The sequence below is a fragment of the Hylobates moloch genome, unplaced genomic scaffold (genome assembly GCF_009828535.3).
Source record: "Hylobates moloch isolate HMO894 unplaced genomic scaffold, HMol_V3 SCAFFOLD_24, whole genome shotgun sequence".
NCBI lineage: Eukaryota > Metazoa > Chordata > Mammalia > Primates > Hylobatidae > Hylobates > Hylobates moloch.
Genome location: NW_026652299.1, coordinates 29,606,698 through 29,623,143, shown reverse-complemented (window position 1 = coordinate 29,623,143; position 16,446 = coordinate 29,606,698). Strand labels below are relative to the sequence as shown.

Below are 16,446 nucleotides of genomic sequence, written 5' to 3'. Positions count from 1 at the left end.
TCCGGGTTGTTAAAATAATAAGAAATAAATTGGTGTATTAGGCACTCAGTTCATAGATGTTATCATCATCTAGCCATTGCTACAAGAAGCAAAGTTAACTGTTAGCCTCCTTTATTATCTATACTTCCTTTTCTCATTGATATTTCCTCTGGTCTTGCTGTTTTGTTTATCATTGTATGTGTATATTTATATTGCATTATAGATGGTTTATGCAGATGACCCCAAAGCCTTTGTGAAACTGGCAAGATATAGTACAAACAAACAATATAAGGAAACAAATAAAATTAAATAAATGAACATAGCTCTTTGGCCATGAATTTCCATAGCTTTGCACTCCAGTTACAAAATCTGTCCACAATGATGATTATTTATAAATCCCAAAGAACCAACAAAGTGACAAATGTAAAATTTAACACAGGGTTTGCTTGTGCAGAAGCAATACTAATTGCAGCCATTTATGTCAACAGCTTACCATTTTATACCTAATTACCATGCCTCAAAACTGCATTATGTATATCATTAGGTGTGTGTCAAATTAACTCTGTTGTAAGTTTTATTTAATTATGCCACTATTGTCTACACCTACAGGCTCAGTTTGTATAGTTTATTGCTTATGGGCCATGGTCTATTGCTCTTAACTTAAAAAAAAAAAGGCAAAGACAGCAAACACTGGAGAGAAGAGGATTAAAATACCTGCCTCTACCACTAAAGAGCTTATTGTTAGGGAAAGGAGGGACTCCGTCTGTTAATCTGATCCCCTTAATGTTATTCCATTTCTTCCCACCATTGTAGATTTGTATTTCTTTATTTCCATGATAAGAATATTAGTCTTATTCTCTATTAGCCCAAGAATGTCTTATTCAATCCACTGAAGGCCTAAATAGAACAGACTCTTTAAAAAGAGTGAAATAACATTCTCTTTCTTTGCCTGACCTTGGTCTTCTCCTGCCTTCAGACTTGACCTCTGACTAAAACTTTAACTACCATTGTTCCTGGTTCTCATACCTTTAGACTCAGACTAGAATTATACCATCTGCTCTCTTGAGTCTCCAGCTTGGTGACTGCAGATACTGGGACTTCCACAATCATGTGAATCAATTTCTTATAATTTCTTTCCTGTATGTATAATGAGAGAGAGTCTGTTCCTCTGGTGTACACAGACAATACACTCTGTCATAGGCTATGTGTAAGGATAAACAATATCTGTAAAAAACAGGAATACTGCTTAGTGTTTGGAAGACTCTTAATAAGTAGTAGTAGTCCTAGTTATTCTCCTTCTTCAAATGCATTTATCCCTTGAGTCCTTTAAAACTTGGATGAACATTTTTTTCTTATGAATTTCATAGAATTTTTTATTTTTTAATACTGTTGGACATGCTGTTTGTTGATACTCCATAGTGACTTCAGAATTGAGTGTATTCAAAACAAGACCATAAGGTTCTTATTCATCTTTACTCAGTTTTTAGCTATACCCTTAAAGAGTCATGCTGAAATCACAGAATTTCACATATTAGCTGTAGAGGGAAACCTAGGGGCCACTTTGTCCAGTGCTTTTGTTTTCCAGATTAAGAAAACTAAGACCTGGTAAGGTTAAATAACTTAACATGGTCATACAGTTGGTTAGTGACAACTGGGACAAAGTGTTCAAATTGATCTTTTCACTGATTAAAAACAAGAACTGGCAAGCTATGACCCGCAGGCCAATTCTGGCCTGCCACCTATTTTTGTAAATCAAATTTTATTGGAACACAGCCATACTCACATTCATTTACATATTGTCTATGGCTTTCCTGATATTACAACGGAGTTGAGCAGTTGTGACAGACACCATATAGCTTGCAAAGCCAGAAATATTTACTATCTAGCCCTTTACAGAAAAAGTTTGCAGATTCTGGTTTAAGAATAAGAACACTTCCAAAGCTTCAACTCACAAACTGAGATATCACTTAAACCTTTAAAAAAAAAAATCTGAATGAAAAGAAACAACCAAAAAAACTATGTTAGATTTTTTTACATTAAGTGAGTTTTATATCCCAAGGGACACACAATGTCATCTATGCAATGTCAACAATAAAGGCAATTGTTCTGTTAAGGGACTATGCATGTTGAAACCCCTGAAGTATAAATGTCTCTCAAAGCCACCTCACATAACCTCTCTCCCTAAGGTTTGAAATGACCATTAAGAAATTCCTAATCAAAGAAGACAGATTAGAAGTTGAACTGTAAGATTCCTGTGGGTGTCGAGGGCATCTTATTATTCCATCTGTCTATTGTGAAGCACTCTACTGGCCACCAGTACCACTTTAGCACACCTGCCCCATACCTGCCAGGGGCTCTTCAGGTTTAATGGAAAGATATGCCAAATATTCACCCTAGTGTTATGCCTTGGTAAGAGGAAGTGCACCAATCTGATGCCTAGAAAAGCAACAACCTATTTTGAGGACAAGAACATAACTATTAAGTAACCCAGAAATAAATAAAGTATCCCCTCATAGCAAGAAAAGAAAGCTATCATAAATGTATCAACATTTGTTGGACATGCTAACCTGTCTGGCACAAAAATTAAATAGAGTCACCCCTCCACATTCATAGGTTCTATATCCATGGATTCAACCAATTGCAAATTGAAAATATTTGGGAAAATATTCCACAAATTTCCAGAAGGCAAAACGTGAATTGGGCACTCATGTAGTATTATGCTGAATTTATGCAACTGAAGTGACATAGGCAAGTATTAGGTACTATAAGGATTTAAAGAAAAGGGGAAGATGTGCGTAGGTTATATGAAAATACTATGCCATTTTATACAGGGAACTTGAGCATCCACAGATTTTGGTATCTGTGGGTGGTCCTGGAACCAATCCTTCATGGATACAGAGGGATGGCTGTACTAGGCATTGTACATTATCTCATCAACTCCTTAGATCACTCTAGGCTATGGATAATGTTTTCCAAGGGAGAGTTTTGGGTTGTCAGTAATAGAAAAGGCCAAATTGACTGGCTTAACCAAAAAAGAAAATTCATCATCTCAGGAAACGAGAAAAGGTTCAGTGGCTCCAGGATTGTTTAATTCAGTGACCCACCAATGTTAACAAGACCCTACATTCTCTCTATATTTCCACTTGACCATTTGCATCTTGTCATCTTCATTTTCAAAGCTGCAAAATGAACAGAGTTATGGCTGTCTAATAGAATAAAATAAGCTGTTTATTCTTAAGCACCTCCTTTTAGGGAAAGAACATCCTTTGATTTGCTAGAATTTTGTCATATAAACTTGTCAGAGGCAGTTCTTGGCAGAGATATTAGACTTTCATGATTGTCCTAGACTTTGGTGTTAAGGTTGGGTTGGGATCTGTCTCCTAATGAGCACACAGTTGTGTGGAAGAAGGGAAATTCTTGGAGAAAACTGGTTTTGGCAGGAAGGAAGACAGAAAGGAATTTTGCATAGTCACTAATGGCACCTCCTATAGATCCCCTTTAGATTATGAATGATGAAGCACAAAGAAGTTACATAACTTACTCCAAACTATTTAATAGAAGTGGAATTTCCTTTCTTTCTTTTTGTATGGACCCCTTCTTTCTTCTAAAAAGAATTATTATATTCAAATTTTAACTACAGAAAAACAAGATAGAAACTAAGTGAGGAAATTTCAGTAAAGGAACCATAAAGATGGAATACTGAAAAAGAAACATAAGGTGGGAAAACTAGGAAACAGAAAAGTCAAAAGTTGCCTTTCAGTTTCTTGTCTCCAAGAACCTAACACAGCTTCTTCTCCATAGAGCACTAGAGAAGCCAAACACCAATGCCAAAAGAACAGGTGTTACTGAATTTTTATATGAATTACTCCATTTATTTCTTCAAAAACATTTATCAAATGCTGAGTCTTTATTTTCCAACCAGGCACTGGAAAATAAAAACTCATGGTCTCTCTACCCAGGGGAAGAGGGTGGCTATGAGGCAGACAGACGTGACCAGACTCACGGTGCAACCTACAAATCCTGCGATACCAAGAATAAGGATAAGAATCCTCAAAGACTTTAACCACATTCTTCATTTTACACTTGAATAAACAGAACCCCAAAGGTTTTAGAACTAGTGGAACACAGTTAGGGGAGAATCCTTTATTACTTGCTAGCTCTTTTTGCATACAAACTATGTATCAGGTTCTGCTCCATTTGCTTTCCATAACTATTAGGTGATTTGGTCTTAATAATAAGTCTACAAGGTAGGTAATGTTATGGTCCTTATTTTACAAAGGAAACTGAGGCATAGAGGTAATCAGTGACTTCACTAGATCATGTTACTGGGTGCTTGGTGGAGCTGAAATTTGACCCCGACCTACTAGCTCTGTGAACTCTTAAAAATTAGGCAAAATGGGCTGGGCACGATGGCTCACCCCTGTAATCCCACCACTTTGGGAGGCCAAGGTGGGTGGATCACCTGAGATGAGGTGACCAGCCTGGCCAACATGGAGAAACCCCGTCTCTACTAAAAATACAAAATTAGCCAGGTGTGGTGGCACATGCTTGTAGTCCCAGCTACTTGGGAGGCTGAGACAGGAGAATCGCTTGAACTTAGGAAGCAGAGGTTGCAGTGAGCCGAGACCACAGCATTGCAATCCAGCCTGGACAACAGAGAGAGACTCTGTATCAAAAAAATAAATAAATAAATAAATAGGCAAAATGTTCACATTTATGAGGGTCTGCCATCCAGGCCTGGCACAGGAATTCATTCATGCTATTCCTACAGCAATTCTGTGGTTGAACACTGACATCACGATGATTATTCATCTTCATTTCACAAATACATAAGCCAAGGCTTTGAAAGGGAATTTTACTCCCCACAGATCAGCATGATCATCAGCAGTGGAGCTGGAGGAACACTGACTGCCCTGTAATTCAAGTCTTTCCTCTTGTCCCCAACTCATCTCCACTCTCCCTCCTGTTGCTCCACACTGGTCTTGCTGGAATTCCAAACTGTCTCTTTAAGATTCTTTCAGAGTCAACCATGAGATTCTCAAAGCCTTAACCCTTTTACAAAATCAAGATTACCTGCCAACTTTATTTGTCTGTGTTTTCTGCAACATGATACATTAATTGGCACAAATCTACCCTCACCCTGAACCCTTTTTTAGATGCATTTTGCAAGGCCAACTGGGCTTCTGTTTTATATGGGGTGAGGGTGCTGGCCACACACATTGTCTCCAGAGGAGCAAAGGCTTGCTCTATCCCATTTGTCCAGAAGAGGCTCAACTGCTTGGCCCCAAAATTTGCAATAGACTTGGTCATTAAGGTAAGAATTGCTTTCCCTGAAGTATCACAGATGCAGTACTCCCTTTCTTTCAAATTTATTGATTTTTACTTTGTTTTGTTTTTCAGGCCATGAATTCCATGGCTCAGCACTCGTAAAAAATGGATGGGTGAAAAAACCTTAAATATAAACCTTTTCTACCCCCTCTCCTCTACAAGTTATGCATGTTAAATATATATCTACATTTCCCTGAAAAGCAAAACAAGAGCTGAGGTGTTCAAACAAATTAGTCAAGAGAGAAAAATGTTGCTTAAGAAAACAAATTCTGGGAGATGGAACAGAAAGAGTGAAATCCTATATTTTTTCCTAGTAAATCCTATTTTTTCCTAGTAAAGCAGATTTACTTTAAGTCAGCCGATCACTCATAACACTTTACACACACACACCACACACACACACACACACACACACACACACACACACACACACGCTATTCATTTAACATTTGCTGCCCTGTATATTTCCAACTGCAGACACAGATCATGGATTCAGTTGAGAATTCCTCAGGAAAAAAGTGGTATTGGCAAATGAAAATGATTACAGGAGGTTGAAGAGCAGTAGCTGAAGGAACTGAAAACGTTTAGAGCATAAAAGCGAAGGTCAAGTTAGGGCATTATTGTAGCCTTTGAATATCTAAAGAGCAGTCATGTAGAAAATGGAATAGACTCATTTTGCATTGTTCCAAACTGCAGAGCTTGAATGACTGATGGAAGGTACAGAGGCAGGTTTTGGCTCACAGTAAGGAAAAAAAATTGGAACAATTAGTGCCATAAAAAAAAAAAAAAAAAAAACGGGAATGGTTTGCTTCTGAGAATAGCAGAGTCCCTCCCCATGAAGAGTTTCAAAAAGAGGCTTGTATGGCCATCTGTCAAGGATTTTGTAGAAAAGATTCATGTGTTAGTTGAACAAGAATTTTCAGTCCTGGCTGCATAGTGGAATCATTTGGTGAGCTTTTAAAAATTCTGATGCTTGGATCTTACAGCAGATAATCTGACTTAACTGGTCTGCACTGGAGCCTAGGTATCAGGCAATTTAAAATTCTCCATCTGATTATAATGAAAAACCCAGGAGAAGAACCCCTGGGCTTGAGGCTGCATTCATCCCTTGAGGCTGCATTCATCCCATTGGTCATTATTTGATGGCTATTTATGGAGCTAACACTGGAGGCCTGATCTGCTCTGAGCTGGATAGAAAATGGTGTCCATTCTGGCACGTCAGCACACTGGAGTTCTCAAGGCAGCACCGACCTTTCTTCATTGGAAAAGTTTCTCCTTCCATTGGAGGTCTCTTCATCCATCATGTAGCAGGACAGAGTGCAGGATAATTTTTGCTCCTTGGCTGCATCCCTCTACCCAAGAATAATGTGAACTTCTGCACCTCGGGGGAGGGGAGGTGTAATTGTGAGGTGTTGTGCACTGGCCCTTCGCATTTCTCAGTGAATTGGCTCCCATTCCACCTCTCCTCACCCCTATCAGCTCATAGCACCCATTTTGCCATGCTCTTTCTTCCTTTCTTGTCTCTGGCACCTACTACTGTTCCCTTTATCTCCCAACCAAACCCCTTGCACTTCAATTCCTGTCTTAGGGTCTGCTGTAGGGGAATACAAACTCAGCAGACATAGAATAACCAGGCTCATTCTGGCTCAGACGTAGAATAACCAGGCTTGTTCTGGCTCAAAGGGGCCCACTTTACAAGGAAAGCCCACAAGAACAGAACTTGTAACTAAGGAGGATTGTATTCTAGCTATTCAGAAGAGGACACTGGAGGTTAAAGAATTGATGTATCTACTTGTTATGGACTGAATGTTTGTGCCCCCTAAAATTCATGTGTTATAAGCCAGTCTCCACTGGGATGGCATATGGAGATGAAGCCTTTGGGAAGTGATTAGGTCATGCAGGCAGAATGGGATTAATGCCCTATTTTTTTAAAAAAAAAAGCCCCAGGGCTGGGCTCAGTGGCTCACACCTCTAATCCCAGCACTTTGGGAGGCCAAGGCGGATGGATCACCTGAGGTCAGGAGTTCTAGACAAGCCTGGCCAACATATAGTGAAACTCCATCTCTACTAAAAAATACAAAAATTAGCGGGGTGTGGTGGCATACGCCTGTAATCTCAGCTACTTGGGAAGCTGAGGCAGGAGAATAGCGTGAATCCGGGAAGAGGAGGTTGCAGTGAGCCAAGATCACACCACTGCACTCCAGCCTGGCTGACAGAGCAAGACTCTGTCTCAAAAAAAAAAAGTCCCAGGGGGCTTTCTTGCCTCATCTTCACATAAAGGTATAGAGAGATGATGACTATCTATGAAGCAAGAAGCAGGTCCTCCTTACGAGACACAGAATCTGCCAGTACCTTGATATTGGACTTCCATCCTCCAGAACTATGAGACATTAATGTCTGCTGCTGAAGCCACCCAGCCTCTAGCATTTTTCATAGCAGCCTGAGCTGACTAAGACATTGACCCACCGTATTCAGTTCTCCTGAAGCCTAGTCAGTATCTGAACCCAGCAAGGTTGGATGCCAGAGGCCACACTCTAGACCTCTTGCTATTGGAGACTATTATTTTAAATATTTAGTAAGCGTCATTTACTATGTGTGCCCCGCTTCATGTTTGCTTTCTAATTCCTTTCCTAATTTTCAGTTTGTTTCCATCTTTTTAATGAATTTCACTATCCTTTCTGCTATCTTCAGAAAATCAGTGAGTGATATGAATTATTTAAATCATGTCATTATGCTATGAAGGGTTAAGTTTTTATAAATCGACTTTAGTAATCCTGACCTCAAATTTCAGCCTTAGCCTAAGGGTAGTTTTAGGTTGGTTAATCACTCCTGGAATATTCAAAGCAGAACTAACCCTAGGGATGGTCTAGCTGACCTTGATTCCAGGATTCTGTATGGAGCCTCACCAGTAGTTTCTATAGAAACCAACGTTGATGAATGAGGATGATTTTCATTTGCCTGTCTCCCAGTTACAACTTTCTTTTAATAGGAAACTAGAGGAGAATTATGATTGCCAAGCAGAGAAGTATATGCTATAATAAGATAGAATCACTGGCTATTTACTTCAGAACTGAAATTTAGATGCTTGCTTGTCTGTTCTGTCCGTGGTCCCTCCAATCTGTCATGTTCCTCTCCCACACCCTGGCTGTGAGATTGCCTTGCTTGGAATGCCCTCCTCATTCCTCTCTACCTTCTGAATTCTCTCCAGCTCTCAACCCATGTCCCTCCACATGCCCTCTCCCTCCACAAAACCTCCTCTAGTCCTCATTAACTGATCTCAACTCTGAAAAATATATCAATTTTAATTTCATACAGCATATATAATGATTCCATTCTGGAGCATAAGAGGAATACTTAAGAACAAAGAAATGAGCAAAAGGGAGATCTGCGACTCCAGCTCTGCCACTTATTTGTTCACAGGCCTTGGGCTATTTGCTTAACCTGCTTGAATCTCAGTTTTCTCATTTGCAAAATCCGGATGATAATACAATCTACCATATAAGAAATTGAATGGGATATGGATATAATGCACTTAGAATGGTGCCTAGCATATAGTATGCATTTAGTCAATAATAGTTAAATCATATCAGTTTTTATGTTGCATCACTTCTTGGGGGAATCCTCAGGTAAGGTACTTAGACAGGAAAGTCAGACAAGCTCAGTTTTATCCTTCTCCTGTATGTGTGCTGGCTTACCTGAGGTAGAGCACAGTCAGCAAGTTGCTTTACCTCTCTCAGACTGCACTTTCTTTTCTAAAAAAATGCATTTACCATCATCCACTTCCCATAGTTTCAGTCAAGTTTAATTTAATGAGTCACCATATGGCAAGTGCGTGTTAATGTACTTTCAGTGGGTGTCCTATAAACTTATTTTCCTATTCTCACTTATCCTCTCAGCCACCCCTTAAGAAGTTGTAATTTCCTTAAGTAACAGTGCCTGGTAGTCACGAGATAATTAGTTCTTGGTTATATGCCTGAGGACACATGTACATTTGGTATAATCACATGCAGTGTATGTCCAGGCTTAACTAATAGTAGTTGTTATTGATTCCTGGGTCTGAGATCTTTGTTAACCTGGGAAGAAGGATAAATAGGGATTATCTAGGCTAGGGAGACAGGGGGTGAATTATCTTTACATGAGACAACTCCATAGAGCTAGGTCCTGTGTTATCTGTCAGACATGGTACATACATATTCTTAAGGGCCTTAGGCCAGTGAGTTAAGACACTTAATTGAAATTCATATGACAAAGACAACAGAGAAGAACATTTTTTAAGTGTTGAAACAGAGATTTAATTAGTAACCCACCAGGAGGTACAAATGAGGAAGAACATCTCGGTAACACAACGTCTAAAATCACACAACTAGTAAGTGGTAGAGCTGATTTTTAAACCTGGTTCATCTGACTTCCAAGTCCTCTTGACAAAGTCAGCAGCACTTACCAAGTCCTGAAAGCAAGCTCATGAGGATGCTTAGAGAAAGGAGAGTCACTGTGGAGATCTGGCAGTGCAAAATGAACCTAGTGGAAAAGAGGGGACCAATGCGTTCCTCTCTCTCCTCCGTTTAGAAACCTCTCAGGGCTTGGCACTGCTCTTAGGATTCAGCCTAAATTGCTGACACTGGCCACAAGGTTCCCACTGGGAGCTCCAGCCCAATTCACCCCATATCATGGACTGTTTCTCCCTTGTACTCATTGGACACGTGCACCTCCTTTTTCTGCCTCACTCTGGGGTCTAAGTTGGGAAGTCACATCCTAGACCGTGTTAGGTCTTCTGCTTAGAACTTCCTGCTACCCCTACCACTTCCAGCATCCCGTGTCCCTATTACTCACATATGTATCTCCAGCACTGAGCTTGGCCCATAGATAATGTAGTAGGTGTTAAATAGGCATTTAAAAAAATGACTGCATACACTTGGATATGTCAAAAGCACACGCTACTCTTCAGAAGGGACAGGGGGCTGAGTAACAATCTCTAATATCCATATTACGGACTAAATGTTTGTGCCCCCAAAAAATGAACATATTGAAACCTTAATTCCCAATGTGATGGTATGTAAAGGTGGGACCTTTAGGAGGTGATTAGGTCACGAGGGTAGACCTCTCATGAAGAAATTAGTATCCTGATAAGAAGAGACAGGAGATAGCTTGTTCTCTTTTTCTCTCTTTCTCTTTCTTTTTCTCTTTCTCTTTCTTTCTCTCTCCCCACTATGTGAGGGTACAAGGAGAAGACAGTCATCTGCAAACCAGGAACTGGGTCCTCACTAGACACTGAATCTGCTGGTACCCTCATCATGGACTTCCAGCCTCCAGAATTGTGAGAAATTAATGTCTGTTGTTTAAGCCACACAAGTCTATGGTATTTTTGTTATAGCAGCTGAAACTAAGAATCCATTATCCAATATCTCTAAATTATCTGCTCCCATAATCCATATCTATAGCAAGTTTATAAGTTACCAGCCTAGATTTTGGGTTGTAACTACAACCTCCATGGGGTAAGTGAGTCAATGAATGCACAAAATCAATAAGCAGAGGCTGAGATATACACCTTGGGCCTGTTTGGAACTATGTGTTGCTGCATTTCAATTCCCAATTACTTAACACACTAATTTAAATACAGTAGGGCAAACAAATTTAAATGTTTTGATATGACAGCAAATGGATACTTTCTGGTGCTGTTCTTTTTTTAATTGGAAATAAATCCATACACTCTTGTAGAAAAAAAAATTCTGATTAGGATTTCATCCCTTTACTTTCCACAGTAGTTTTTAAAGAGTACAGAATTAAGGGCTTTCCCACTTCACCATTGTCCCAGATTTTTTTGAGTAACGCAGAGAGGGTACAAGAGACAGAGATCTAGGTTCTAAACACCAGGATAGAGGTTAACAAAAAGCAGCAGTGTTGGCCAGAAGGTGAAAAGCCAGAATCTCCTCAGCGCCATCAGGAATGGTCTGGGAAGGTCAAGAAGCTGCTCCTGCACTGTTCACGGATGCCAAGGAGATTGTTTTGGCGGCAACAAAAGACACACAGGTGGCCCAGCCAGCTGCGAGCTGTTCAGTGTTTGCTAGCCCTGTGAAAACGGGAGAAGTTTTATTTTTATAGTCAGAGCCATAGGAGAGGAAGAAGCAGCGGCAGCCTGACTGTTGCTATTCTCACTTGGATTGGCGCTGCTCACTCCACTACTGCTCTCAGACCTGGTGATAGCCTTTACAAAAGAGTTTAGTCTCTCTTTTTCTTTTCCCTTCTGTTTGAAGAAAATTTCTAAGCTAAAGAGAAGTAATGCAGAAAATTGTGTTATTTGCCCTGGTTGCACATCTCAGAGAGCTCTGAATACAGATAATGCAACTGTAAAGCCAGTGTGTTCGTGATATTAGCCTCCATTTCAACTGATCTCAGAATGAAGTTGAGCTTTTTCTGAGTTGTTTTTTTGTTTTGTTTTGTTTTGTTTTTGCAGTTGACGCTATCTTGGAACACATGGTATAGTAGCAAATGCATGTTCCTTCCTCTTGATCTAGTGATCCTTTTTTTGTAATAACATGCACCAAGATTTAATGTCTGGACAAGCCACTTCCTCTCTTTACTCATTTATCAAAATTAAATATAAGATATAGGGACCCAAAATGTAATGACTGGAAGGATAATGAGAGTAGAGTGAGGGCTATGAACAGACTAACTGGAGGAGATCTGGATGGTTGGAAGTGAAGAAAAATTTAATGAAACACCCACAGCCTTGAAGCATTGCAAGGAAACAGGTAATATATGTGATTAACCTGGAATACAACTGAAAAAGCACAGCTGCTGATCATTTTGTAGGAATTCAGTACATTCAAGGAAAACTATTGATAATGCTCATTCATTCATCTTATATATGCACATACATGTATATATATTTGAGTGTGTGTGCCTACATATGTGTATATATATACATACATATATGCATGTATACATATGTGTGTATATATATACACACATATGTGTGTGTATATAGATATATATACCTCTCTCTATAGATGCATAGTGTCTGATTGTGTGTATATTTGTGTGTATATGTACGCACACATGTATACACAGATATATGTATACACACATGTATGTATACACAGATAATGTATACACAGATATATGTATACACACATGTATGTATACACAGATATATGTATACACACATGTATGTATATATACACACATATGTGCACATGCAAATATATATACAATTTGTGCATATATATGAGGTAAATGAGCATTATCAATAGTTTGATATATATATGCAATAGTGGATATATATCTATGAGATAAATGAGCATTATCAATTGTTTTCTTTGAATGTGCTGAATTACTTGAATGTACTGAATAGGCCCTAACTTTTATATATATATACACACACACATATATATACATATATATACACATGTGTATATATGTATATACATATATACATATATATACATATATGTGTGTATATATATGTGTATATATACGTATATATACACATATATATACGTATATATACCTCTCTCTCCGTAGATGCATTATACCTGCTTTGTTGTAGGCACAGTTTAGAAACATGACGATACGGCAGGGAACAAAACCACCACTAGTCCCTGCCTCATGACAATCTGCATTTCCATAGTAAAATGTTTTCTCAATTAGTTTTTGGAATGTGGAAACCAAAACTAAATGAGAATATATATATGTATATATATATATTTTTTTTTTTATAGGGGGTCTCGCTCTGTTGCCTAGGCTGGAATGCAGTGGCTCGGCTCACTGCAAGCTCTGCCTCCTGGGTTCACACGGTAGTGAGAATATTTTCAATCATGACATGTCCTGTAAATTTTAGAAATTATGTTCACTAAAGTAATTTAGTTAAAAAATAAATAAAAATATAATAAAGTAGCTTATAAGCCTTGACAACCTGAGACAGTTATCCTATGGAACCTTGATGTGAGGCAAGGCATGGGCAGTGTGAGTGAAAGTGCCCGCAGCCAGTGCTGCCATCATCCAAACATTCCTTCTGCACAGATTTATTAAACCCCTCACATGAATCAGCATCGTGTTCACAAAGGCTAACGGCCAACTTTATTCAGCATCTCAGAAACAGTTCTGCCTCACTACTCTCCCTTTGGAAAAGTCACTGTTTAAGATATCCACCTAGAGATTGTTGCCGTACATTGATGCATTGAAGGACGTGCATTATCTTAGAGCAGAGGAACACTGAAGGGTTCTAGCCCAAGCCTCTATGCCCTGCAGGAATTCCCTCTGAGAGAAGCCTGGGCCACTTGCCCCTTGGTGACAGGAGGCTTCCAAGAGAGCTAGTTAGAGCCGTTCCATCCACTCACTGGAGCTGTTTCAAACCCACTCCAGAGCTGTAGCGCCGTCAGAAGGACATCTGGAGCAAAATGTGTAAATGCTAACGGCAATAAATATAAAATATTATTTCTGATTGCATCACTTCACTCAACCTCTGTGTGTCTTACAATTTTACAACACTTTATCTCTCTTTCTGAAATCCATAAAGATATGTAATCAAATATGTTTTTCCTAAAATTCATTTGGTGGAGAACCCTAGCCAGAACTCAGGTGGGCTAATACTCTCTTTATTCCACTTTGTATGAATATTCATGTTTCCCTGCAGAAATATTAATGTGTTTGCTTAAAGGCACTGTCTCAAATCCCACTGGTGTGTTAGCTAATATATAGTACATGCATTGAATTACTTCTCTGAATTTTGAAAAAAAACTGAAAACAAACCTGGCCCAAGGTTTTAAAGAAGAAGCTATGTTCTGGCAGAGGCTCTCACCTCCTTCAAGACTTTATTCAAATGCTACACTCCTAAAAAGCCTAACTTTCATAATCTCCTTCAAATGGCCACTCTCTCTCTTTCTCCAAGCTCTGTATCCTGCGCATTTTTCCCCTTTTTGTATCATCTTTGGATTACTTCGAGAAGGCATCATGGAGTACTTGTTATAATTGCTATGTCATTTACTTGGTATGTTTATTGTTTATGTTCTGTTTTGCCTCCCCCCAACTCCAGCCAACATCCACCCTCAAATGTGAGCTCCCCAAGGGAAGTGACTGTCATATTCAGTCCCTAAGAAGAGCGTCTGGCCATAAGACAAGCTGAAGAAACCACATTGAATGAGATAATACATTAATTTAGAATAACACTTTTACAACTAAAACTTAAAATGTCTTCCTTTCTGTTACTCAAATAATGTTTATTGTGAAACTTTTAAACTAAAACAACAAAGAGATAGAATAATAAACATAACTACTATTAATAATTTGATATAACTTTAATTTCTTATCTATTCTTTATTTACTTAAGGTTAAGTCACAGGAATTTCCTACCTTGTTAAATATTCTTTGGAAGTAGGATTTTTAACAGCTTCATAAGATCCCCACATATAATATAAATTATTTAAGTATTCTGATGTTGAAGAACTGGTTCATTTTCAAATGTTTACTTTCATAATTCTGAGATGAGCATCCTTATTCAAAAAAAAAAAATCTGTGAACATTTCTCTTTCTTTATTTAGGATAGATTCCCAGAAGTGAAAATCCTAGGTGAAAGGTCTGGAGTGTTAAGGTTCTTAGCATTGAAAGAAATTTAATATCACTTAAAAATTTCGAATATGCCTGTGTCCTACCCCCTCTCAGGAAACTTTGGGAAGGGAGGGTTTTGTGTTTGTGTGTGTTATGTTTTGGGAACTAAGTTTAGCAGCATGAGTGGTTTTTGGCACAGTTAGGCATCTAGGCTTTTAACAGCTGTGGTGGCAGCTTCCGGTGGTAAAGACACCTGCCCTGTGTCAGGACGGGTGCCGCCAGCTCCTGGCCTCAAACACCTGCCTGCTCCTGTCAGTGCCTCCATCTCCCTTTCTCTTTGTTAGTAGGTATGGTGACTTTTTTCCTATCTGCTTTAAATGGGCTCTTCTGAGAATAAGACAAAATATTGCTCACAAAAGGCCTTTTAAAATAAAAATTGCTGTACAAATGTCAAGTGTTATTAATTCAACACCCCAGCAACGGAAATTTTCGTTAGCTGTGTATCATTTACAATCACTATCAACATGTATCACATTTCAATCCTTCCCATGAACTTCAAAGCTCCAAATCCCATTAAATATATTTTAAAACATCAAATCTTCCCTATAATTAATAACAATGATCGGGCACAGAATTCTCAAAGACAGGCTTATCTCTATTCAGCAACAGTGTGCACTAATGAGAGACTGAAGGAAGGAGATAATTACAGATCAGAGTCTTCTTCGCCGGTCTCTGGAGACCACTGCACGGGAGAAACAGGCACCTGCCTCACGTGGCAAGTATCCTGCTTCTGAGAGTCCTCTTTTCTGAGACTCTCCTGTTCCTCCTCTGAACTAAACTACCAGGTGAAGGGGAACTGGGAGAAGTCTACACCAAGAGAGGGCAGGTCATGGTGCGAACTGCTCTCCTGCTTTTTCAGGGGCTGGACTGGCTTTAGGGAGTATCATTGAACTTCTCTTGTTTTTAGTATTTTTCAAATGGGAACAATTCTTTATTCAATGGTATGAAGGTGATCAGATAACATCTTGAGGGCTTTTTTGTCTCTTGAAACAGCATTTTGTGTGTGTGTGTGTGTGTGTGTGCGTGTGTGTGTGTTGGGGTAGAAATTAGGATTTTATACTGAATACTTCATTTCACACCATTTATTTTGTTAGGGATATATTTAGATTTCTTGATCAAAGCGTAAAAAGCTTGACCTTTGCTTTAGAGTGGCTCATGGTCTTATGGGGAAAAAAAAAAACCTCTGACAAAATAAAACAATGGATAATTCCCACAGGTTCATTTCCAGGATGAAAAGAAGACTGAACAGCTGCAGGGATGTGGTGGAAGGGAACCTACTGTAGACTCAGGACTCAATATATAGCACCCTAGTGGAGTCCTGAAGGGCTAATAATAGTTAGGCCAAGAGTGTTCTAGAGAGGAAACATTTATTATGCAAAGGCTGCTGCTGATGGGCAGAACATGGCTTCTTCTAGAATTATAAGTAAATATAGAGGGCTGATATATATATTTGGTGTGTGTGTGCGTGTTTGTAGGGGAAGGATCAGCTGGAACTCCTGGAACTCAGATCATGTAGGTTCTTACATGCCATATTTC

The 16,446-nt window shown here is 39.0% G+C and overlaps 1 protein-coding gene and 1 long non-coding RNA gene across 2 annotated transcripts in view; one reads left to right on the top strand and one right to left on the bottom strand.

The window, feature by feature from the left end:
• LOC131382430 (uncharacterized) overlaps positions 1-14,491 on the top strand; it is a 19,457-nt gene extending 4,966 nt beyond the window's left edge. The window contains exon 3 of the long non-coding RNA XR_009211921.1: positions 14,339-14,491. This is a non-coding gene — a long non-coding RNA (uncharacterized LOC131382430). The remainder of the gene's footprint in view (positions 1-14,338) is intronic.
• The window catches only part of CNTNAP5 (contactin associated protein family member 5), an 879,440-nt gene that overhangs the window by 747,930 nt on the left and 115,064 nt on the right, over positions 1-16,446 (bottom strand). The gene's annotated exons all lie outside the window — the stretch shown is intronic.